The sequence below is a fragment of the Pseudophryne corroboree genome, chromosome 1 (genome assembly GCF_028390025.1).
Source record: "Pseudophryne corroboree isolate aPseCor3 chromosome 1, aPseCor3.hap2, whole genome shotgun sequence".
In the NCBI taxonomy this organism is placed as follows: domain Eukaryota; kingdom Metazoa; phylum Chordata; class Amphibia; order Anura; family Myobatrachidae; genus Pseudophryne; species Pseudophryne corroboree.
The window spans coordinates 556,182,263-556,208,052 of NC_086444.1; the positions used below are offsets into that span (position 1 = coordinate 556,182,263).

Sequence of the window (25,790 nt, forward strand, 5' to 3'; positions counted from 1 at the left end):
TCAGGGGAATTAGAGCCTCACCTTTCATACTCCAGTATTCTCCAGAGTTTTGATAATAAAAATGATTAGAATAATACAAAGATTATATTCAGAACTTACAAATATCATCTTTGTATTATTGTCATCATTTTGATTTTCACAACTGGTAGTTACTAGGATGCTCTCTGGATTGTATGGCAGTCACTAAGAAGCTATTTATATTATATGGCAGTCATTAGGATGCTCCCTGGATTGCATGAGGTGTGGCTATTAAATAACGAGACTGAATATATAATTTATGTTTAATTATATTAAGTACATTTAAATTCCATTCCCCTTCTATGTACTTCCAATCTGCGTACACACACTGCTGTATTCTTATTTACCATTGGTCAAAGCTGTGCTGTAGCTCATTATCTTTCAGCTATCTCAACAACTCTATCATCTTCTTCTTTACCAAAGTAACTGATGTAAAATGGGTTGCCTTGTGTACAGATTTGACTTTAGGGAAAAGGAAGAAGTCACACGGTGCTGGGTCTGGTGAGTATGGAGGGTGTTCTTGTACTGCAATCTGTATCTCAGGAAAAACTGCTTCACAGAGAGTTGTGTGGGCTGGTACATTCTCCTGATGGAGAATGAAATCATTTTTGCACAATTCTGGCCTCTTTCTTCTGATTCTTTTCTGCAAAGTTGCTAGACCATTTTTATAGTAATGGTGATTCACTGTTGTGCCTTCTGGTACCCAGGCTTCCAAAAAAAACACCCTTGATAAGAAAGAAAACAATTAACATGCCTTTTAATTTTAATTTGCTTTGACATGGTTTCTTCATACTTAGTAAATATGGTTTTGCCTTGTAAATGATCGCTGCTTTAAAAAAAATTGGAGGCTATTACATTTAGCCCACAGAGTCAGGCTGGCTCACTAAGGATATAGTGTTTAGCGGCACCTGGCTCTCTGCACCTGCTCCTGGGCATACAATCTGCATTACTAACATCACAATCAGTTAGCAATGGCAACTGTACTGTAGGTGTAAGATCATAGAGCCGAGTGCCTCTAAACATTGTATCAGCAAACATAAACTGCCAGCAGATCCCCAGGGAGCCAGATCAACTCTGCTGATATGTACTTTTTTTGTAAAGTGAAGCCGCTAAAACCTATGTAAGGCTGCGTCACACTTGGAGACATGCACCCGATATATTGTCCGATCTTGCAGATCGGGCGATATATCGTTCAAATTATCCAGTGTGTATTAACTATATCGTTAATGATGCACGCTCCCTTGGGACATTACCGATGTGCAATATCTTTAGTTTTCACCTTGAAATCTAAAGATATTGGGGGTAATTCCAAGTTGATCGCAGCAGGATTTTTGTTAGCAGTTGGGCAAAACCATGTGCACTGCAGGGGAGGCAGATATAACATGTGCAGAGAGAGTTAGATTTGGGTGGGTTATTTTATTTCTGTGCAGGGTAAATACTGGCTGCTTTATTTTTACACTGAAAATTAGATTGCAGATTGAACACACCCCACCCAAATCTAACTCTCTCTGCACATGTTATATCTGCCTTCCCTGCAGTGCACATGGTTTTGCCCAATTGCTAACAAAAATCCTGCTGCGATCAACTTGGAAATACCCCCATAGAACAAAGCAACATGCACCTGGATGTGGGTTCATGCCGTCACTGACGAGAAGCAAATGATATCGTTCAGTGTGTATGAAAGATATCGCTTGTGGGGGAGATCTTGCACGATGAACATCTGATGTAACATCAGCAAGTGTGTACTTAGCCTAAGTTAATGTAATATTTATATATATCTCCTATATAATAGCCCAGATCTGTGACTTTGTGCCTGTGTGTATAACGCATCTCTCATTGGGTTAGTGGCAGGTCTATCACACCCAGTCCACAGGTGATTGGGAGAGAAACGCCCTCCCACATAGGTTACATCCAATGGGAGGCTCTGCCCTTTGCCTGCTGTGTTTTCACAGAGCAGGATTAGAAATGAGACAGATGGAGCTGCAGCTCCAGCTCCACACCCCAAAATAGTCCCACTGCATCTGCAGCAACATACCCTCCAACACATTACACATAAAAATGTATACAAATTCTGAAAGGGGGCGTGGCCACGGGTAAACCCGCTTGGCCACGCCCCTTTTCCCATACTTTCAATGGAAGCTTGGAGAGTCAATAATCGGTACAGACCATAAAAAAAAGGGACTGTACCTGCCAAAAAGGTACAGCAGGAGGCTATGCCACTGCATCTGCAGCAAGTCTCTGCACTGTAGATAGGGAGAAAAATCCTTTTATTGCAGCGTCATATGTCCTGCTGCCAGTCCGCCTGCCCCCTCCGCCATCAACAATCCCCACTCCCTAGCCGCAGTGCAGGTGGAACAAAAGCTGCTGCGGCCACCGGCATACATGTGTATGAAAGCGGCGCAGCGGAAAGCTTTCATAGCCCTCCCTGTGCCACATACTCTCTGAGCCCCGGAGCCTCTCTGCGCGTGATGTCACAGAACTGCCTCCCCACCACAGCCGCACCCAGATCCCCAGATCCCCAGAGGCCTTGACTCCGCAACACAGCACCTGGGCTGCCGGCCTGGAAGACCCGAGATGGCTAATGTAATGGATAGAGTGGGTGATATCGTGGAGGGTAATGTCTGGTCGCTGAATCAATGTAAAAGGTGACAGTGCTGTGCAGTGCAGTGGGTGTGCAGTCAGGGCCGGTGCTAGGGTGTTCGGCGCCCTGCAAACTATAAATTGGCAACCTCGCATACTTTACATAGGCACAGCGCACATAATACCCCCTTACACTTACACATGTAACGTCCCCTGTACCAGAGACGCTTACACATGTAATGCCCCCTGTACCAGAGACGCTTACACATGTAATGCCCCCTGTACCAGTGACGCTTACACAAGTAACGCCCCCTGTACCAGTGACGCTTACACACCTAACGCCCCCCCTGTACCAGTGACGCTTACACACGTAACTCCCTCCTGTACCAGTGACGCTTACACACGTAACGCCCCCTGTAGCAGTGACACTTACACACATAACGCCCCCTGTAGCAGTAATGCTTACACACATAACGCCCCCTGTACCAGTGATGCTTAAACACGTAACGCCCCCTGTACCAGTGACGCTTACACGCGTAATGCCCTCTGTACCAGTGCCGATTAGACACGTAACGCCCATGTACCAGTGATGCTTACACACGTAATGCCCCCCTGTACCAGTGATGCTTACACATGTAACGCCCCCTGTACCAGTGCCACTTACACATGTAACGCCCCCCTGTACCAGTGATGCTTACACAAGTAACACCCCCTGTAGCAGTGACGCTTACACAAGTAACGCCTCCTGTACCAGTGACGCTTACACACGTAACGCCCCCTGTACCAGTGATGCTTACACACGTAACGCCCCCTGTACCAGTGACGCTTACACACGCAACGCCCCCCTGTAGCAGTGACGCTTACACACATAACGCCCCCCGTAGCAGTGACGCTTACACACGTAACGCCCCCTGTACCAGTGCTACTTACACACGTAACGCCCTCTGTACCAGTGCTGCTTAGACACGTAATGCCTCTGTATCTGCCATTTAGAAATGTAATGCCCACTGTACCAGTGCCGCTTAGACGCGTAATGCCCCCTGTACCATTGATGCTTACACACGTAATGCCCCCATGTACAGTGATGCTTACACACGTAACACCCCCCTGAACCACGTAACGCCTCCTAAACTACAGCTCCCAGCAGCCCTTAGCGACGAAGCATTCTGGCCCTTAGGGCTGCAGGGAGCTGTAGTTTATTGAGTGCATCTTCTTCCCTGTAATGCAGCGCGTTGGGACACCAGCCCTAACAATAGTGACTGGCTGCTGTGCGAGTCACCGGGAGAGCCACTGCCAAAGGGAGGTCAGCAGCTTAGCTGCTGACAGGAGGAGAAGCAGAATAAGCATTACCCACCCCTCCCCCACTCACAGTACCTCTAGGCCCCATCCGCAGCACCCCCACACACCCCCTCCTGCACCCGCGGTAGCTGCGGACCCCCTCCCCCACCCGCAGCAACCCTGCACCCACCCCTCCCGCCGCACCACCACATTCGCCCCTCCCCCACCCGGGGCACCCCCGCAACTGCTCCTCCCCCACCCGTGGTGGCTCCAGACCCCCCACCTGCGGCACCACGGCAACCACCCCTCCCCCTCCCGCGGCACCCCTGGATCCCATCCGCATCTTCCCCGCACCTGCCACTCCCTCAACCAAAGCACCTACTAGGTGATTCAACAGGCCCTGCGTGCACTGTTCACCATCGCATGCTCTTTGTCTGTGCAATATTTAACCACTCACACAATTATGATTGGAGGTAATACTCCATATGATAAAAATATTGCATGCCACAAGGGTGTGCAAGGGTTAAGGGGGCGTAGCCCCTTACGACGGTGTGAAGAGCGCCCGTAGGGCCCGATGAATCAGCTAGTATATATATATATATATATATATATATATATATATTTAAAAAAATTGTGGAATTGGCGCCCCAGGAAACTAGTATTGATTCCCTATTCTCTTTGCATTAGTAATATTATTAAACATGACCTTTACAAGCTTCATGAAATGAACAATAGGTTCCAAAACATATATTTTATTTTAAAATGTAATAGAATATCTAAAATAACGGCAGTATTCATATAAATATGATTCTCTTCAATGTATCAGTCTTCTAACATATACAATGGGGGCCTGATTTGACATAAATACACAAATACTTTTTTCGTGATATCCTCCTCCCAATATTGCAGATTGGAGGTCACATCAGAACAAGATTGAGTACCTGACGCGTTTCGTCTCAAACAGAAACTTCACCAGGGGCGTATCTATAATGTCAGAACATAGGCCCTCATTCCGAGTTGATCGCTCGGTATTTTTCATCGCATCGCAGTGAAATTCCGCTTAGTACGCATGCGCAATATTCGCACTGCGACTGCGCCAAGTAATTTTACAATGGAGATAGTATTTTTACTCACGGCTTTTTCATCGCTCCGGCGATCGTAATGTGATTGACAGGAAATGGGTGTTACTGGGCGGAAACAGGCCGTTTTATGGGCGTGCGGGAAAAAACGCTACCGTTTCCGGAAAAAACGCAGGAGTGGCCGGGGAAACGGGGGAGTGTCTGGGCGAACGCTGGGTGTGTTTGTGACGTCAAAACAGGAACGACAAGCACTGAACTGATCGCACAGGCAGAGTAAGTCTGAAGCTACTCTGAAACTGCTAAGTAGTTAGTAATCGCAATATTGCGAATACATCGGTCGCAATTTTAAGAAGCTAAGATTCACTCCCAGTAGGCGGCGGCTTAGCGTGTGTAACTCTGCTAAAATCGCCTTGCGAGCGATCAACTCGGAATGAGGGCCATAGTCATTTAAGAACAGAAGTTTAAAACAATAATACAATACAAAATTTACAATACAAATATACAAGCATATATGGACTGGAACGTCGTAGAAAATAGGCTCCTGGAGTACAGACGGAGGTAAAGAAATTAGAACAAAGAGGAATCGAGAGCATAAACCTACCTCAATAAATGGGAATTAAACCAATATATGGTATTCTTGAACCCTTTTATTTCTGAACAGATCTTACGTTGTCAAACAATTGAACGTTTGTGCCTATTGGAAAAGTATCCCATTTTAAACATTCATATAGGCCAAAAATAAACAGTAAGTATAATATAAAATGTAAGTATAATATAAACTTGTTAATAATACCAGGCCCACATACCTGATAATGTCAGGAAAAAGCATATGACACTTGGAAATTCAAACTCACAGGAAAGTTTTTTCCATGAAATTCGCAGAATGAATCGACCTAATGGGATAGGACCAATGTCCAATATAATGACCCTTTATCCAATCATTAAAAACACCAACAAGGATCCATTACCCAAAATATATAGCCAAACCCCACTTGGACCGATATTAGAAACATCACTGCATGTACATGTAATTAAATGAAACATACATGTGCTAAAACACACTTGATAATTATTCCATGCCATCTATATAATTATTGAGATATTGATCCGGATACCCTTGATAGCTGGTACTTTAAAAGCATATCACAATCCAGAAGTTCAGTAAACATAATAACCCTAGCACATTCAATTGTGTATAAGGGTCCAATATCATTACATATAATACAATATATAAGTGGGGTATATATTGTATTATATGTAATGAACCAGGAAATTTTAGAGCACTTCATGCTTCCTTTAGCAGATAAGCTTCATGGAGATGCTGACTTCATTTCCAGCAGGACTTGGCACCTGCCCACATTGCCAAAAGTACCAAAACCTGGTTCAATGACAGTGGGATTACTGTGCTGCATTGGCCAGCAAACTCGCCTGACCTGAACCCCATAGAGAATCTATGGGGCATTGCCACGAGAAAGATGAGAGACATGAGACCGAACAATGCAGAAGAGCTGAAGGCCGCTATTGAAGCATCCTGGTCTTCCATAACACCTCAGCAGTGCCACAGACTGATAGACTCCATACCATGTCGCATTGAGGCAGTAATTCATGCAAAAGGGGCCCAAACCAAGTACTGAGAACATATGCATGATTATACTTTTCAGAGGGCCGACATTTCTATAGTTAAAATCCTTTTTTAATTGATTTTATGTAATATTCTGATTTTCTGAGATTTTGGATTTGGGGTTTTCTTAAGATGTAAGCCAAAATCATCAAAATTATAACAAATATAGTCTTGAAATATATATATAATATATATATATATATATATAATATATTAGTTTCACCTTTTAAGTTGAATTACTGACATAAATTAACTTGCATGATAGTCTAATTCTCTGAGTTTCCCCTGTATAGATTATATTATTATATATATATATATATATATATATATATATTATATACACATAATGTGAAAGGTGTGCATGGGCACGTGCGTGTGCATCGGCTTCCATTAGGAATGTATAGGTGTGTATGCACCTGTGTCTATTCGTGGATGGGTCCAAATAATCGCTGCTGCTATGCGTGCACATGTGGGTGAAGGAGGATACAACTTTAGCTTGAGTCATCCACTGGTGTTTACCTATATAACTCTGCCAATAACAATACCTGCACCATATGCATGAGCATGTCCAGCACCACCTATTGGGCATGTCTAGCACCACCTATTAGTATTCCTTTCCATTCCATATGCAATTTACTGTACCTATATGGTGGTTTATCACAACGCGGAACCTCTGCCTGCTTCTCTCAGCCACACCATCATCCCCCCCCCCGCTTCTCTCAGTCACAACATCATCTACCACTTCTGTTTGTAAGCCACACCATCATCTCTTCCCTGCAATCTCAGCCACACCATCATTTCCCACCTGCGTATTTTAGCCACACCATCATCTCCTCTGAGTCGTCTCTCAGCCACACCCTCATCTCTTCCCTGCATTGTCTCTCAGCCACACCATCTTCCCTCTGCATATCTCAGCCACACCCTTATCTCCTCCCTGTGTCGTCTCTCAGCCACACCATCATCTCCCACCTGCATCATTCTCATCCACAAAAATAGAGACATCTTTTAGGATTAGAATAACAATAGAGACATCTTTTATTACATTTTTGCACCATTGTTGGTGTCCAACGCTCATGCGCATTGCAGTGCGTTCACATGCGCAGTTACGACCTGATCACCTTCTGTGCGAAAACGCACAGCAGCAATCTGGTCTGAATCACCCCCTAAATTGGTTCATTACAGGATGATACTGAAATCTCTTCTTGAATATTGAGAATATCCTATAATAGTTATCTCAGGGATACTAATTTCATTAGAGGAATTGTAGATTAGTAATGAGGAACTTAAACACAATAAAAGAAAGACACATGAGAAGACACATGGCTGAGTATTTTAATACAAACTTTTTTGAGTCTTTTCACATTTCTAAATATTTTAACCTATATTTCGCTGTTGATTTCTTTATTATGTACACAATTTTAATATAAACTAATAAAAGGTAAATTTCAAAGGAAAAAAACCTTTCCAAATAACCAATTCCTATCTTTGTTTGTGTGTCAGAACAGACTCCTCTCCTTCTTCTTCATTTCTAACTGTATGTACTGCCCAGTTACTTAATCAATGATATTGGTATATTGAAGTGTAACACACTGGTTCTCACTGATTGAAGCTCTGCGTAGTGGGGTTCTATACAGCTCACCAGGTGGTGAGTGTTTGCTGCCTGCAGGTAGAGGTGTAGGGCAGTGATGTGCAGTCAGGTGAGGCAGAGCCTTTCCTGTCATACCCAGTATATTCCAGAGTATTGTCTATAAAAATAAGTGGTTAATTAATTATATTGGCTAAAAATAGTTAATGGTCCTTTTAGTATATTTCTCTCCCTATTATTGATAATCTATATACCCTTTAATACCCTCCTTTAAGGCTAGAGGTAAAAGTGGGTTTTGCTAGTGAATCAATCGCGCTTTGTTTAGTAATAATATTTTGGTTTTAGAAACGAAAGTGTAAAATCTTGCGATTTATTTGGGTGAATTGTCTTGCAACAAGAAAAGTAGAATCATCTGATATGTCAATATTGTTGGGATATTTGTTGATTGAAGAATTATGTAAATCAATGCAGTTCTGGAGAATTATGCATGTTTTGCCTATAGTACATATAAATTATTGCATGGGGAAATTATTGCATATATAATAATTTTGTACTCACAGGAGAGACATCACATAATCCTACAGGAGGCTGCCATGGTAGAACACACAAATTGTATTGCTGGTATATAGAAAGTGACAGTTTACATACGCAGCCAGGTCTGCATTCATTTCCGCACGTGCTGGGGGCCGCCCAGCACAGAGCAAGGCCGCCAGAATGTGTGAGGGCGCTCACTGATGAATGCGTGTGACATAACGCAGCCACCCTGAAAACGCTCCCGGCACGCTCCTGTTTGGTATACCCTGCCCACCTAACACTGCAATGATGCCCCTCTGACTGTCACACTGCAGCCACGAGGTCTCGCACGCGCACTGCGGTCAGTGTTCGTGAGCAGACCAGATGGATGCGGCCGTTGCGAGTGATCGCATCCATCCATCTCTGAATTAGACCCACAGTCCTTACTTCAATAGGAACCCGATTTGAGGGCAAACCAGCTTTCAGGCATCAGACGTGGAATGTTATGTTTGATGACAATATTTGAGTCTCATAGTCTTTATTTCATCTAGTAGTGCTAAGTTATGGGAAATTAAGGTTTTAAGCCACTAGTAGGTTTATGATATAGGATAATCAGACCTTTAATTAGATTAATCGGAAAGCTCTTGGAGACCATAAAAGTTATATTAGTAAATAAAGAGTACTGTTATGTTTGACCAAGATATCTTTGCACTTGGAAGTGTATTTATAACGAAACAAAAGTGATTCTTTAAGTTGCTTGCTGACAATAAAAGGAACGAAAGACTGCATAGGATAGAGTGAATATAAGCACCCTGTTTGTTTATGTAACTAAGCTAGATAGATCTGGTTTTTGTGTTGATATTAGTTGATAGGTCATTAAAGTTTGTCAATCAAATAAGTTATCCAATGAGAAGGGTTTAGGTAGGCGGGTTCTATTCGTTTATTTAAGTGAGGGCTGAGGTAATCTGATTCCTCTTGCCATTTTTGTGATCCCAGGACTGGTAATGTAACTGGTATCACTCTGCAGGGTTATCAATATTATTTAGGTTGTTATTATAGCTTAGGTTGTTATTATAGCTAAGGTTTTTGTTATTCATCTTTAAATTGGTTATTATTGTGGTTTAGCTGGTTTTTATTTAGTTAATTTCATAAGTGTTTAATTTAGTCAAGGCTGTTAATTTTCTTGTCCTGTACTGAGGTAACTTTGTTAGCTTCTATTTACTTAGTATACCTCACCCCCGCCGCAGTGCGCCCCCTCCTGTCTGGCTGGTTGAGGCATCTAAGCCTCTCACTGCAGCCGCTGCCTCTCCGGCGCTGAGAGGAGCACGGCATTACGCTGTGAGGGGAGCCAGGCGGGCTCTCACCCGCCTCTCTCTCCCTCTGTGCTGCGGGCCTGGCTGTCAGGCATGACGGCCAGCCCCACGAGCACACACCCCGGCCTCCATTAATAGCAAGCAGCGGGTTAGGTGCATCGGCCCCTGCTGCTAAAAGCCCCGCCCCCGTCGCCATGTCAAATAACATGGCGGCCATTAGCCCTCCTCCCACAGCTTCAGGAGCTGGGGGGGGGGGGGGGGGAGCACGGCTGCAGGGGGCATCATTAGTTATCCAGCAGGGCTCCAGGGGAGAGGCAGTATATTAGCCTCTCCCATATCAGGAGCCCAGAATGTTAGGCAGGAAAATATAATAAGGGAGAATTTCAATTCTCCAGGGCCTGCAGTGGCAGGCTCAGATTTGGCAAGGGGATTGCTTAGAATCCCCCCCCTCCCCCTCCTTCCTCTCAATTACAAATGCAGGCGGGTGGGGGGTTTTCAGCCCCCACAGGTTTCATGGTCCCCATATTTCAGCCAAGGGGCTCCACAGAATATAATGCATCTGCATGTGGCAGGGCAGCAGCATTTGTTTAATACTCAAATGCCTCATTTAAGTCAGTTTTACCAACCCTGTGCCGTACTTCAAGTTGTGCAATTTACCCCCTCCCCCCTCCCCCCCCCCGGCAGGCAGGCAATCAATATGCACATTGGTTGCAGCCTGCACCTAATCAATTCATGAGCGCTCATCAGATAGGTTTGCCGACCCTGCCCCAAATTCCTCCACCGGCCGGACCCCCATCACCACGGCAGTTGGAGGTGAATATTGCACGTGCGCAATCTCAAGTACGAGCGGCGTCGGTAGTGACCGGCTGGTCAGAAGAGGCCGGTCAAGCTGGAAGTAATGCTGTTTTATTGAGTCCGCAGGTTTTAGCATCTCATACAGCTTCATTGCACACATCAGCAGCAGGTAAGATTCCACTGGACGCAGGAGACGCGGACGCGGGTCCTTCTAGTTCTGGAACTGGTGAGAAAAATTCAAAAGTTCAGCTTAGCGCGAAATTTTTTTTTTTTTTTTTTTTTTTTCCTCTCATTCCGACGAATCATCTGATCCGTCTAGCTCACTGGAGAATCCGCGCAAATTTATGCGGACATTCATTCAGCATCTTAGAGGGAAGCGTAAAAGTTCAAAGGGAGGGTGTAGCGTAGCGAGCAGCTCGGCTCCTGATGCAACAGGTGATAGCGTACATTGCGCGAATATGGCAATTCTAAGAGGAGTTAGGTCTAAGGTTAGGGAAAGAATAAAGAAAGGCCGATTTGTAGATATGTTTGCGATTACGCATGACGCTAAAAGAGCGTTGGGCACAGCAAAGGCTGGGGGGGCGGCTGCTGAAGAAGCTAGAAGGAATTATCCTAACTGGCTTGCGGGAATTTATATATTTGGGCTTGCTATATGGAGTCTCGTCCATCAGAAATCATGAATATTCTGAAGTATTTTCACCTGGTACATAATATGTATCTTACGGCGAGGCAAAATGTTTGGAGGCAGTATGATGAGTTATTTAGGAAAAAGCAGGATGGCCAAAAGATTTTAAGTTTGGGGTTTAAGGATGTGGAGGTATGGTTAGAAGTGACTCAAAGCAATAGGCTTCCTATGGAACAGACGGGTAGAAGGCAGCCCTTTCAGGTCAGACCAGGTTTTAACACGGCAGGAGGAGGAAAATGTTACGCGTTTAATAACGCACAATGTAATAGGGGAACATTGTGTCGATATAGGCACGTCTGTATGCTGTGTGGAGGAAATCACCCAGCAAAGGACTGCAACAGACCCGCAGCTCAGTCAGCGGGTAGGGGTGAGCAGAGAACCGGTCCTAGATAAAGCGGAGTCACCAGTGAATTTAGAAGTTTTAGAACGATGGTTAGGCTGCTATCCTCTTAGGGAGGAGGCAGCATTTTTATTGCAAGGTTTTAAATTCAGTTTCAATCTACAGTACCTGTAGTTAGGCCGGTTATAGTTTTGGCCAGAGAAACCTAAAGTCAGCTACAGATTTTCCAGGGATAGTAAGAATGAAGATTGCAGCTGAAGTTGTTTTAGGGCGTATGTGTGGCCCTTTTGAAAGTCCACCTCTAGCTGAATTTTGCGTTTCTCCATTGGGGGTAGTACCAAAGAAAGAGCCAGGAAGATGTAGGATAATTGAGTACCTTTCCTACCCGGAAGGGGGCTCAATAAACGAGGCTCTTGACCCCTCTTTGTATAGCGTAAAATATCAGTCTTTTTGAAGAAGCTGTGGCTATGGTTAAAGGTTTTAGTTCGGGAGCGTTGTTAGCAAAAGTGGGTATAGTATCAGCCTTTAGACTGTTACCGCTGCACCCTGATTCGTTTAAGTTTATGGGTTTCAAGATGGATGGTCAATTTTATGTAGATAGGTGTTGCCTATGGCTGTTCAATTTCGTGTTTCTTATTTTGAAGGTTCATTTCTACAGTGGTGTGTGCGGGCAGGCACCGGTCAGTTGGGAGTCACCCATTATTTGGATGGCTTCTTGTTGGCAGGTCCTGCGGGTAGCTCAGTGCGCCAGGAATTTTTTTTTTTTTTTTTAGTTCAAGCGCTTTTTTCGGTTATGGGTGTACCGATAGCTAAAGATAAAACAGAGGGGCCTGTGACCCGTTTATCTTATCTGGGCATAGAAATTGATACTGAGGCAGGCTTTTGTAGATTGCCAGCGGAGAAAGTGAATAATTTAAGGATCTTGTTAGAAAATTTTATTGCAGTAACATTTTTGAGTGAGTTCAATGGTGTACGCATTTGGTTGCATGAAGAAATGAGTAATCGTGAGCTGCAGTTTTTCACAGATGCATCAGAGTCGTTAGGTTTCGGTACTTATTTTGAAGGGGAATGGTGCGCCGAAGTTTGGCCTGAGGAATGGCGCACAAGGAAGTTTACAGACAGTATGTTTTTGCTTGAGCTTTTTCCAATAATTGTCGCAATTGAGATATGGGGTTTTAGGCTTGGGAATCAGAGGATTTTATTCTGGTGTGATAATTTAAGGGTGGTTCAAGCGATTAATATTCAAAAATCTTCGTGTTCACACGCTTTGAGGTTGCTACGGCATTTGACCGTTAGGTTTTTACAGTTGAATATAGATTTGAATGCTAGGCATGTCCCTGGGGTTGAGAACGGGATAGCGGATGCTTTATCTCGTTTTCAATGGGATAGGTTTAGAGCATTAGCCCCAGCAGCAAAAATGGAAGGTTTATCATGTCCCGAATTTGTATGGCAGATCATCAAACCGGCATGAAAGCTTTAGCATTGAAGGCGTTGGCCCCGGGAACTTTGAGATCGTATTCTGCAGCTTGGGAGGATTGGCAGGCGTATTTGAATTCTGGAGGTAGGGGTAAGAGTATCCACGATGCTATATTAGAATTTGTATGGTTATGGCATGAGAGGGGTCGTTATAAAGCAGCGATGTTGGGTGCTTTAGCAGGAATTTCATATTTTTTGCGTTTGGAAGGGTTGTTAGACCCAACTAAATCTTTTATTTTATCAAAGGCTTTGAGGGGTCGGGCTAAGGAGCAAGCAGGTGTAAGTGGCGCACGTAGAACAATCGACATTGAGTTATTGAAAGAGTTAATTATCGCGGTTTCTGGTATTGCATTAGGGGAATTTGTGGTCGCCCTTTTTTAGTTTAGCATTTGCTATAGCTTTTTTGCGGCGCTGTTAGATTAGGTGAGATAGCGGCATAAAGCAAAAGTTCAGTGGATTCAGGCATGTTGTTAAATATGTAGTGTTGAAGGATAATAAGCTGCTTATTAAAATACACCATTCCAAAACGGATCAACTAGGGAGATGTAAATGAATTTCTTTTCCTATGCATAAGGAGCCGAGCATTTGCCCAGTAAGATTAGCAGAGGCTTATGGTCAGTTTCGTCCAAAAAGGGGGGAGCAATGGTTGGGTCATAAGGATCTTAATCCTTTATCCAAATTTCAATGCACAAGTGTCTTCAATATGTGTTTGATAGCGTTGGACCTTCCGCTGGAGAGTTATGGGACCCATTCTTTTAGGATAGGTGCAGCAACTTGCGCAGCATTGACAGGTTCTTCCAGCGAGGATATTAAAAGGTTAGGGCGCTGGAAGTCGGATGTTTATAAGGGATATATTAGGAGTGATAAGTTGCATTAGTGGTAGGCGTCCTGCGAGTTTGTTGTTTCGGAATCCCAGGGCCATAAGCCACCCGCCGTTAAAGGGGGATTGGAGTTCTTTTCACCTTTTTCCTCACAACATTTTTGAGGTTTGGTGTTGTTCACCTCCATCTGGGTCGCCTAAACAACTAAGTTTTTATCCTTCCCTGTTTCTCTTTAGCAGTTTCGTTAAAGATTATACTAATATTGAATAAAATGTTCTTTGTTTTGTTGTTTTTTCTACAGGTTTTTGTTTGACATTATCAAGCCGGGTGTGGATTGTGTGTTACTCATATATTTATTGGGCCAGTAGGCACAGGATGTACAAGTTGTTCCCTTTTTAAGTGAGGTGGATAGGTTTAAGGGGAATGAGATGGAACAACCTATTAAGTGTGCTCTGGAACTTCGAAGAAAAATGGGGTGCCCCTGATTGTTTGGTGATACATTTAGGTGGCAATGATCTGGGTACATTTAAAGGTATAGAACTTATTAACGCCATAAAAAAGGATTTTCAGATAATCACAGAGCATTGGCCTTTGGTTAAGGTGGTATGGTCAGAAGTGGTACCGTGTAGATTTTGGAGGGGCACCCAAGGGGGAGCGGCTTTAGATAAAGTAAGAAGGAAACTCAGTGCCCAACCTCCAGATATGTCATTAGTTTAGGTGGAAAAGTTGCTAAACACCCAGATTTGCGTTACGAGTAGGAATATTTATATTGGTTGGATGGAGTGCATTTATCTGAGAGTGGTTTGGAGTTATTTGTCACAGCCTTATTGAGGTGTTGAAAGGAGGTTTGAGGTTTTAGGTTGTGGTGGCGGTTTTCGTAGTCTAGAGCCTCCGAATTTGGCGGAAAGCAGTGCTATTCGGCGGCTTAATTTAGCGCAGCAGAGCTTGGCTAGCATTTCCCCTTTGAGAAAAGGCGAGTCGGTCACTACCTCAGGGGAGGACCAGGTCACCATCTTATGGAGGGACCAGCACTGTGCTAATTAAGGGGAGATGGTTCTACCCAGGACGGATTGCGCAAGGGGCGTAAAACTCTGCCCCATTTGTTTAAAAATTAAAGTTTTAAGCCATGGCCGAGTTGACACTGCTTTTTCGCCACCGGTGAATAATATTTTCAATTCAGATTAGAATTTAATAAATCTGGCTGTGACCTCCATTTTTTCCAATTTATACAGTTGTCTGTGTCATTATTTCTAGGTTTATTGGTTCTAGTTTGTGTAATAAATAAAACATATGGGTGACTTAGGGTCAGAGCAGGTAATATTTCAGGGTCTCTGTATTTTAGGGATACAGTCAGGATGCCAGTGGTACACTCTTTGATGCTTGCTTGCTTGCTTTGATGCTCTCTACTTTATTTTAATGAACCAGTGGACTGACTTTACTCATCACAACACATTAACAGATATTGTTCAATGCCTTAGTACGTGACAGAAATATTTGTGTAGCATGTAGCCTGAAGCTTTACATCACTCATAAAGAAAAATAATACAATTTGTTAATTTAATTTTTTTTTTATAGAAATATCTTGAATAAAGTAAGTTCTACCAAAACCAATATGCCTAATGATCTGCAATAGTTAAATAATAATAAAGTTAATTGTTTCTGTTATACAGTAATACATAATTCAGTAATCAGATGACACTACCTCCGAAAACAAAAAAACAACTAATTGTAGACTGATTCACACCAGAAAGCTAACTTGAACCACTGCTGAGTAAATATTGACAAGCAAGTGACAAAAGCAAATAGTTTGAAAGGTTAATGTAATTTATGTTGCATTCAAAAAGCTAATTTTAATAAGAAAACATTTGTATTACTAAATGAAAAGGTCATCCATGAAAATGTGTTGTAATAATCAAACATTTATAATGTACTGTAAGATGAAACAGTCTTACATGGAATTAATAATTACACTAGACAGTAACATTTTTATAAAGGTATCTTATGAAATATATTTAGCCTTACATAATAACTATGAATACAGTAACTAATGTAGTTGATTGTTCTTTTGTTAACTTGCTGAATACAATCAATTTTTATTTTTACTGTCAGTATAATCAGACCACTATCTTTTAGTTGCCTCACAATAGTCTTTTTTTGTTTTACAAAATAGAAAATCCCAACAACATAGAAATATTGTTCTCATAGATACTTTTGTGATTTTTTTTTTTTTGGTATGGTTATTTATACTTCCATATGCTTACACCTGCAATCAATGCCTTATTTTAGTAATTGTTCTCTGAGATACTGTAGTGTTTAGACCGAAACCAAAACGTAGTGAAGACTGATATTTGAATGAAACAAAATTGTAAAACAAATATAAACCCATACAAACATTGACTTAGTTTCCTTATTTAATATTTGCCACTATCTGTTGGCATTGCAACAAATTTTATAATCTGGTCAATATGTACATTAGCCAAGGCATGTAAGGACAGTGTGATAAAGTGTTTTTTTTTTTTTTTAAAGATTTAAAGTTAGTCAACTGTTAGTAACGACCATGTTCTTCATGTGCGTCAATGTGATATGCAATACCAAAAAAAGAAAGCAATGAGCTTGATAGAAATATATCTTATTCAACCTTAACAACTATGGGTCTGACTCCCAGTTGAATGCAAATAGACAGTAATTGCTTGTGCAGTGTCTGCATGGAGCTAAAGGTGTATATTCTTCTGTATGCAGTATTTTACTCATGTTATGGTGTATCCTTCACCCTATATGTACTCTTGGCTTGATAACAGTCATCATCAACAGCTCTTGCTTGTACCAGCCTAAACTCGGTGCAAATGATATGCCAGGTGTATTTATGCTTTTGTCTAAGTCTGCATAGTCTGCCACTGTGTGGACGGTTGTGATACAGAAGATAGACATTAAAAAGATAGACAGTCATTAGGTCGACAGTAAAAGGTCGACAGTCAAAAGGTCAACATGGTCAAAAGGTTGACAGTCAAAAGGTTGACAAGGTCAAAAGGGCCACGGACAAAAGGTCAATAGGGTCAAAAGGGCAACACAAAAAAATTGGGTGTTATGTTATTTTACATTTTTTTTACCCCAATTTGTTGAAATGCGTCCCCTCGTGGGCTCGCTTTGCACGCCACAATTTGGGCACGGTGGCTCACTTTGCTCGCCACAATGTTACTAAAGTTAATAGTTTGTGACATGGAAAGTAAATGCAGCAAAAGTTGTAAACATTTAACACTAAAAACATGTGCCAACCTTTTGACCCTATCGACCTTTTGCATGTCGACCTTTTGACCTTGTCGATGTTTTGACCCAGTTTTGACCCATTAGTGGTTGAACTATTGACTGTAGACCTTTTTAGTGTATATCTATAGACCGGATACCCTCTGTGAACACGCACTCTTGAACTTACTGTATGTGAGAAAGACCATTTACAGGCCAGTTAAAGTCCCATCAGTTACATGTAGAGATGCAATTGAAATGCAAATGATTTGACTTAGCTTTCATTGGGATGTAGTTACATTGCTGGGCAGTCGGAATCCAGGTGGTCAGGATACCGACGCCGGAATCCCGACCCCTGACAATGCCGCCAGCCGGAATCCCGTCTAACTGGGGTTTTTCCCACTCGTGGATGTCCACGACACCCATAGAGTGGGAACGGAACATGCAAGTGGCTTCATTGCGCTCGACCATTGCTGGCATTCTAGAGGCCGGGAACCCGGCATCGGTATTCTAGAGGCCTGGCCACCGGCATCCCATACCCAACGCCTATCATTTGTGTCTGCTTCATACTGCAGAATGCGCAGTGTGAGAAAACACACAAGATATGACCCACAGGCATACATTCAACTCTGCATCACTACTACATACGGTATCTAATATTTATCCTGCAGTGTACAGCTTTAAATTGTTACTGGCTCTGTCACGTTCTGTTATGTCACACATCTACAATGACATCCACTGTATAATTCAAGAGCACTCAGTATGGTAATGAATGAAAAATATGTTTAATACTAAAGAATTAACCCAGCAGAGGTTAATTTAGTTAGAGAATCAATAGTAAATAAAAAAAAAAAAAAGAAATATCTTATGGATAAAATGGGCCAAGTTTTTTCTATATATAGATTTTGTAGCCTGTAGCTATGGTTAAGGGTATCTTCTCTCAGCTCATCATTGCTCTGGGTACTGTAACTCAGGTCCCTGGGGTCTTTAGCCACTGAACTGACAATTTATTTTCCAGAAAACGCTTTTAATTTAATAAAGTTTTGAAACATGTTTTTAATTATAAATTTACTATATAATTTATACACAAGAATATACAGAAAGAGCAGCACCACCAGGTGAAGGGGATGCCACGGACTGCCTCCTGATCACTGCTGGCCACAGTGATCAGGAAACATTTGGGTGGAGCCGCAGGTGCACAGGGTCTGGGAGGTTCATCTGAGATTAGTGGCTGCATGAAGATTATCTTCCCACAGCCGCCCAGCAGGCGTTTCTGACCGATCAGATCTTATGCAACTATGTCAGGTAAAGCCCAGCCTGGTGTGGGTGCATCTGATGTGACCATTCCAGGCAAGTGGTTAAAAAAAACATAATGACATAGGGGTCTATTTACTAAGCTTTGGATGGAGATAAAGTGGATGGAGATAAAGTACCAGCCAATCAGCTCCTACCTGCCATGTCACAGACTGGGTTTCAAAAATGACAATTAGGAGCCGATTGGCTGGTACTTTATCTCCAGCGACTTTATCTCCATCCAAGGCTTAGTAAATAGACCCCTAAAGTCATAAATCTAAATGACAAGAAAGAAAAATACATAGGCTAATAAAAAGATATGGCCCAAGCTGCCATACAATGTACAATGTACAAAGCTCTAGTATGAACTTTGCATGTACAGTATACAGTTTTCAATCAAATAAACAGTAAGTATAAAAGTAATTATTCCAATGCACATGCTCCTGTTTAGAACATTTTATATGATTGATCACATCCAGTTTTGCTATCATACATAGCCAGTGTGGCGGCACATGTAGGGGTAGTGAGAATGATTATGTAACATGGCAGTTAGAAGCTGATTAGTTGGTACTTTATCTCTCTCCACTTTATCACTCTGCAAGGATTAGTACAGCTCCCCCTTAGAATATGTAACTATCCATCAAACGATCACTATTTTACAGGAGAACACAATCAGATTGTCCAGATGGGATTCTGTAAATATTACTGATAAGTTCTAGCCCCTCCATCTCATTGTGAGGGGTGCATGCTCGCTGTCTCTATATAAGAAGAAGACTGACAGTGACTACATTTCCTCATCAAATTCTGCAGCTATAATCACAGGTGGAAGGCATAGCCATGCAGCCCAAATGAGGAACAAGGAGAATTAACCCAGCCTGGTACCACACCCAGCAGAGCACACCAAAACCTTAAGCACAGTTTGTTAAATGTTAAAGTCTAGAACAGTCGCCAACATTAAATTACTTTTATTTTACCTATATTTAAGCCTATTCCTATGTTTTCTATGTGATATACATGTTTATACCTTCTTATGTCCTATGCATGTGTCTCTATACCTATATAATACATATATCATCTACTGTACATTGGACCTTATTCAGCGACATTTGCAGTTTTGCTAAATTAGCAAAACTGCAACTGCTTGTGATCGCATGCTGGGGGCCGCCCAGCACAGCGCAATGCCGCCCAGCATGCAAATGCCCGCCAGCGATGCAATCGCAGTTCAATTGCGATCACGTAGCTGAACTATGGTTGCCCCTGCCTGCGCAGCCTGGCTGCGAAGGCAGGCGCAGAGTGGCCATGTTTTCTAATGCAGCAGCCACGTGTGACATCACGTGCTTTATCCGAAAATGGCCAAGGCATGCTTCCGTTTTCACCACACCGCCCCCGCAATGCTGTGTCGCTGCTCCAGACCACCCCGCAAACGACTCTGCCTGTCAGTCAGGAAGAGGCATTCGCATTAGTGAGATGTGATCACACTGCATACGTACACTCAGTACTGCTCCTACGTGTGCGCACTGGGCATACAATTGTCAGTATGTGATTCATACTGAATAAGGCCCTAAATATCTAAATATATATAAACTCATGCACAGGTGAGTTATCTATTATGCTGGGTCAGCAATTATCTCACCTGCCTCCATAGACAGAAATCCTCAAAACATGACCTGTTGGGAATAATTGAGGGCTGTGCTAGAGAGTTCTGGTATACACATCTACAGTCTCCAAACACATCTGTTATCGTCCATACTAACTCATGACATCCAGCCTCATGATGACAACACACACACTCATGAAATGTAACCAATAACAATGTCACAAGTGTTCGAAAAAAACGCAGGCGTGCCAGGACAATCGCAGGCATGGCTGAGAGAACGCTGGTTGTGTTCGTGACGTCAAAACAGGAACTGAACAGTCTGAAGGCATCGCAAGCGCTGAGTAGGTCTGGAGCTGCTCAGAAACTGCACAATCTTTATTTGTAGCCGCGCTGGGATCCTTTCGTTCGCACTTCTGCTAAGCTAAAATACACTCCCAGAGGGCGGCGGCTTAGCGTTTGCACGGCTGCTAACAGCAGCTAGCGAGCGATCAACTCGGAATGAGGGCCATTGGGGGTAATTCCAAGTTGATTGCAGCAGGAATTTTTTTAGCAGTTGGGCAAAACCATTTGCACTGCAGGGGAGGCAGATATAACGTGCAGAGAAAGTTAGATTTGGGTGGGGTGTGTTCAATCTGCAATCTAATTTGCAGTGTAAAAATAAAGCAGCCAGTATTGACTCTCCACAGAAACAAAATAACCCACCCAAATCTAACTCTCTCTGCACATGTTATATCTGCCTTCCCTGCAGTGCACATGGTTTTGCCCAATTGCTAACAAACTTGCTGCTGCGATCAACTTGGAATTACCCCATTATATGCAACCAAAGTGTATAACAATATAGATGAAAGGAAAACATGCACAAAGTGATGCATATGCTATACAAAGATGTCCTCATCGTTTCTCCTTTGTAGAGGAGAGAAGGTGACTCATCCCAAAAAGTACAATAGTAAAGGAAAAGAGAATAGGTAATGCTATAGAATAATTTCTATAATAAAATAAAGTGTGCCAGCAATAGTAACCAGTTATTCCCCATGTTCTTATTATAAAAGATTAGCAAAGAAATGACCTGGCACCCATTAGTAGCTAGATACCTGCTGCTTTTCAACGGGTATACTTAACCCGTATGTGACCTCTCTTATTAGAAAAGCTTATACATCTATATTTCAACATAGACACAAAATGTTACAACATTGATAAACACTAATTCAATGCTAAACATTAATTCAGCATTGAGTATACAGTACATCATTTTATTTACAGTCTTCTACTGTACATGCCCATTATAAACCATCTGAATCCTCCAAGTGCAACTTACAGTTTTTTTACATCACACCGCTCCAGCTCCCCATTACATGCAATCAGTCATTCACATGCCCCTTATATGCAATCAGACTCCTTTAGCTGCATATTAAATGCCAAAAGGCTCTTCCACATGCCCTTATATTGCCTCAACCCACAACTTGGCTGCCTCCATGAAGTAACTCATGGATATCCCTGGATCCTTTCTAGTGGCCTGATAATTTGCATTTTCTTATTTAAATATATGTTCAGCCTCTATTTTTTGTAGGTGACATTCACTTTCAATAGAAACTTTGGGTCGGACTGAGGCATGAAGGGACTGCCAGTAGAATGCAGTGGTAGGGTCCCATGTTTAGGGGTGTAGCCAGTCTCCAGAGAGGGTGTGACCAGCTACCACACTGGTTTGCCTAACTAGTAGAGAGTTCATGAGCAGGACCCCATGATAAATATATATAGCAAATACTGCTAAGGCATTAATTATATATACCAAATTATTCAGCAATGCACTGTAGAAAATACACTATAGTCCTGTGCAGTAAAAGATAACATGCTGTATGTATAATGTATAATTCAAGTGCACAGTCTGGAACCTGATCCACAGAGAAGGAGATGGGCCCCCAGGCAGTTGAGCCTCGGGGGTTTTCCCTGTACCCCTGTGGGCCAGTCCAACCCTGGTGATGATAGTTAATATGCCATATTTTTACATATTCTGAGAGCCCTTATCATACTTGTAATAAAATATATACTGTACATATTTACTTTGTATAACGATACAAGCTTCCCACATGGACGGGCTCCACTCCCCCTCACTGTTCTGAAATCTACAGAAGTAAAGTAGATAATCAAGAATACAAACCGCAAATTAGATGGACCTTCAATCAATGACACTTTACTTCTATTAGTGACTATGGCTCATCAATTTTGTGAAACTGCAAAGAACAACCTGAAGGCAAACTGGGTATTGTACAGAATTCCAAAACAGCTGGAAAGCAACAACCCGGCACATATTACACTCACCGTGATTTTTGGTCACACAAATATCTGGCATATGGGTACCCAGAACTTTTAAAGTTTTCTGCACTCCTTTTTGGGGTGCAATGAAAAATGTGCAATGTTGCAGGCTGCAATGTGTCCTTTCAGAATCGCTAATCTAGGCCATCATGTTGAATTGAATCACCCCCTTAAAGTGGAACTTCCATTATATAGGCAATTTTACCAAGTTGCACTTTTTTCAAAGCGGCCAATGATCGTCACATTTGACCGATGGAATTAAAACAGCAACTTTAATAAATTCAAAATAAGGCTTGATTATCATTTATTACCGTTGCCATTTTAAATCTATTGGTCAAAAGTGAAATCACCATTCATCGGTGGCTTTGATAAACCGCAAGTTAATGCCGTTAGCCTATGGTACTGTGCGTATAACCAACTTAGAAAATGTGCCCCTGCTCAGGCAATTTTCTATTTCTAATAATGTATTTTTCTATTTATTCATATATGTGTTTATCTGTACAACAGAGGTTAATCATTTATGAATATTTATTTTATGTATTTCTCTCTCTATATATGTGTGTGAGTGAGTGTGTGTGTGTGTGTGTGTGTGTGTGTGTGTGTGTGTGTGTGTGTGTGTGTGTGTGTGTGTGTAAAACTGGCCTTGTTTGCAAGTCGCACATTATATACAGACTTTAGGAGTAATCATGAACTTTATGGGATGACACGCCCCCTCTAATGGCTGGCCCCTCCTCCCTGGTGGTTGGCCTACCCCTTAGTGGGCCCCCTGACTGCATTCCCCTGGGAGGCCCCACATGACCAAGTATGACACTGCTGTAAAGAATCGGGAAACATTATAGTAATATTATTCTTAACTTTGTTTTGCAAAAATGCCAGCAAATAATCAGCACTACTTGTGCCTCTTCAGACAGACAGAAAATGTTAAGTATGAATCATCAACCCTCCTTCCAAAGCAATGTTTGTCTTATGCCTCAGCTTTCCTGTGGAGACTTCTTTCTTCAGAGATGTGTTCTCTTTTCCTTTTAACCTAACTGAGGGCCTCCAAAAACACATGCAGATGAAACCATGTACAACCATCGTCCCCCCCTCCCCACCAGCTCTCTCTCACACACTCACACACGCACTTGTCACTGGAAATTATGACACTCTCCTGATGAAGGTCAAGAGTATGTGTTATGTTTTGACAAATGTCTGAAACCATTAACCAGCAGTGTTCCAAATTCTTCAAGCAAGGAAGTCATGATTTCATAATTGCCCTGTGTATCTGTGTCATTCATTGCAATGTAAAACAAGTGCCGGGTTGTCCTTAGAGACATATAGCTAGAAATAATGTCAATGTTATGTTAACCTATTTACTTCTAGATTTCAGTGTGTGTGTGAGTTACATATGTGAATAATATACTTCTTACTTAGGTTGCAGTAAATGAAATGCCTGAAGTAAGGCTTTCGTATTTCATGTTTTTCAACTAGTATCCAGACCACATGTTTATGGTCATAGGGGCGCCTGTCCTCCAAACGTGACCCTGAGCACAGCAATGAGTAAACCTCTGGCTGTATTCCACATTGTGACCTTTGCTCTTTATACTGTAGGGCAGCCTATGTGTAGCCGGCGTAAGCCAATGATGTGGTAGTAGGACTCACACCCACTTCCATTTTTCCAATACTATTGTACAATGTATTTTTACTGTTTGTGATAGGAAGAATTTTTTAGGACACTATTTATGTGTATTTTATAGCACCAGAAACCTTATTAATGCTAGAAAAAAATAAGATTTTACTCACCGGTAAATCTACTTCTCGTAGTCCGTAGTGGATGCTGGGAACTCCGTAAGGACCATGGGGAATAGACGGGCTCCGCAGGAGACTGGGCACTCTAAAAGAAAGATTAGGTACTATCTGGTGTGCACTGGCTCCTCCCACTATGACCCTCCTCCAGACGTCAGTTAGGATACTGTGCCCGGAAGAGCTGACACAATAAGGAAGGATTTTGAATCCCGGGTAAGACTCATACCAGCCACACCAATCACACCGTATAACTCGTGATACTACACCCAGTTAACAGTATGAAATGTAACTGAGCCTCTCAACAGATGGCTCAACAATAACCCTTAGTTAGGCAATAACTACATACAAGTATTGCAGACAATCCGCACTTGGGATGGGCGCCCAGCATCCACTACGGACTACGAGAAATAGATTTACCGGTGAGTAAAATCTTATTTTCTCTGACGTCCTAGTGGATGCTGGGAACTCCGTAAGGACCATGGGGATTATACCAAAGCTCCCAAACGGGCGGGAGAGTGCGGATGACTCTGCAGCACCGAATGAGAGAACTCAAGGTCCTCCTCAGCCAGGGTATCAATTTTGTAGAATTTAGCAAACGTGTTTGCCCCTGACCAAGTTGCAGCTCGGCAAAATTGTAAAGCCGAGACCCCTCGGGCAGCCGCCCAAGATGAGCCCACTTTCCTCGTGGAATGGGCTTTTACTGATTTAGGATGCGGCAATCCAGCCGCAGAATGCTCCAGCTGAATTGTGCTACAAATTCAGCGAGCAATAGTCTGCTTAGAAGCAGGAGCACCTATTTTGTTGGGTGCCTACAGGATAAAAAGCGAGTCAGTTTTCCTGACTCCAGCCGTCCTGGAAATATAAATTTTTAAGGCCCTGACTACGTCCAGTAACTTGGAATCTTCCAAGTCTCTAGTAGCCGCAGGCACTACAATAGGTTGGTTCAAGTGAAAAGCTGATACCACCTTAGGGAGAAACTGGGGACGAGTCCTCAATTCTGCCCTATCCATATGGAAAATCAGATAAGGGCTTTTACATGACAAAGCCGCCAATTCTGACACACGCCTGGCCGAAGCCAAGGCCAATAACATGACCACTTTCCACGTGAGATATTTCAAATCCACAGTTTTAAGTGGCTCAAACCAATGTGATTTTAAGAAACTCAACACCACGTTGAGATCCCAAGGTGCCACAGGAGGCACAAAAGGGGGCTGAATATGTAGCACTCCCTTTACAAATGTCTGAACTCCAGGCAGTGAAGCCAGTTCTTTCTGGAAGAAAATCGACAGAGCCGAAATCTGGACCTTAATGGAACCCAATTTTAGGCCCATAGTCACCCCTGACTGTAGGAAGTGCAGAAAACGACCCAGCTGAAATTCTTCTGTTGGGGCCTTCCTGGCCTCACACCACGCAACATATTTTCGCCAAATACGGTGATAATGGTTTGCGGTTACTTCTTTC

General features: G+C 42.6%; 1 long non-coding RNA gene across 2 annotated transcripts in view; it reads right to left on the bottom strand.

Moving 5' to 3' along the window:
- Positions 1 to 263: 263 nt before the first annotated feature.
- LOC134918108 (uncharacterized) overlaps positions 264 to 25,790 on the bottom strand; it is a 141,692-nt gene continuing 116,165 nt past the window's right edge. Inside the window, exons 3-4 of one of the 2 annotated variants that reach the window (XR_010177438.1) lie at positions 5,557 to 5,649; positions 264 to 743 (exon numbers count right to left, since the gene is read on the bottom strand). This is a non-coding gene — a long non-coding RNA (uncharacterized LOC134918108). The remainder of the gene's footprint in view (positions 744 to 5,556; positions 5,650 to 25,790) is intronic. The other variant, XR_010177439.1, reaches the window with a different exon arrangement.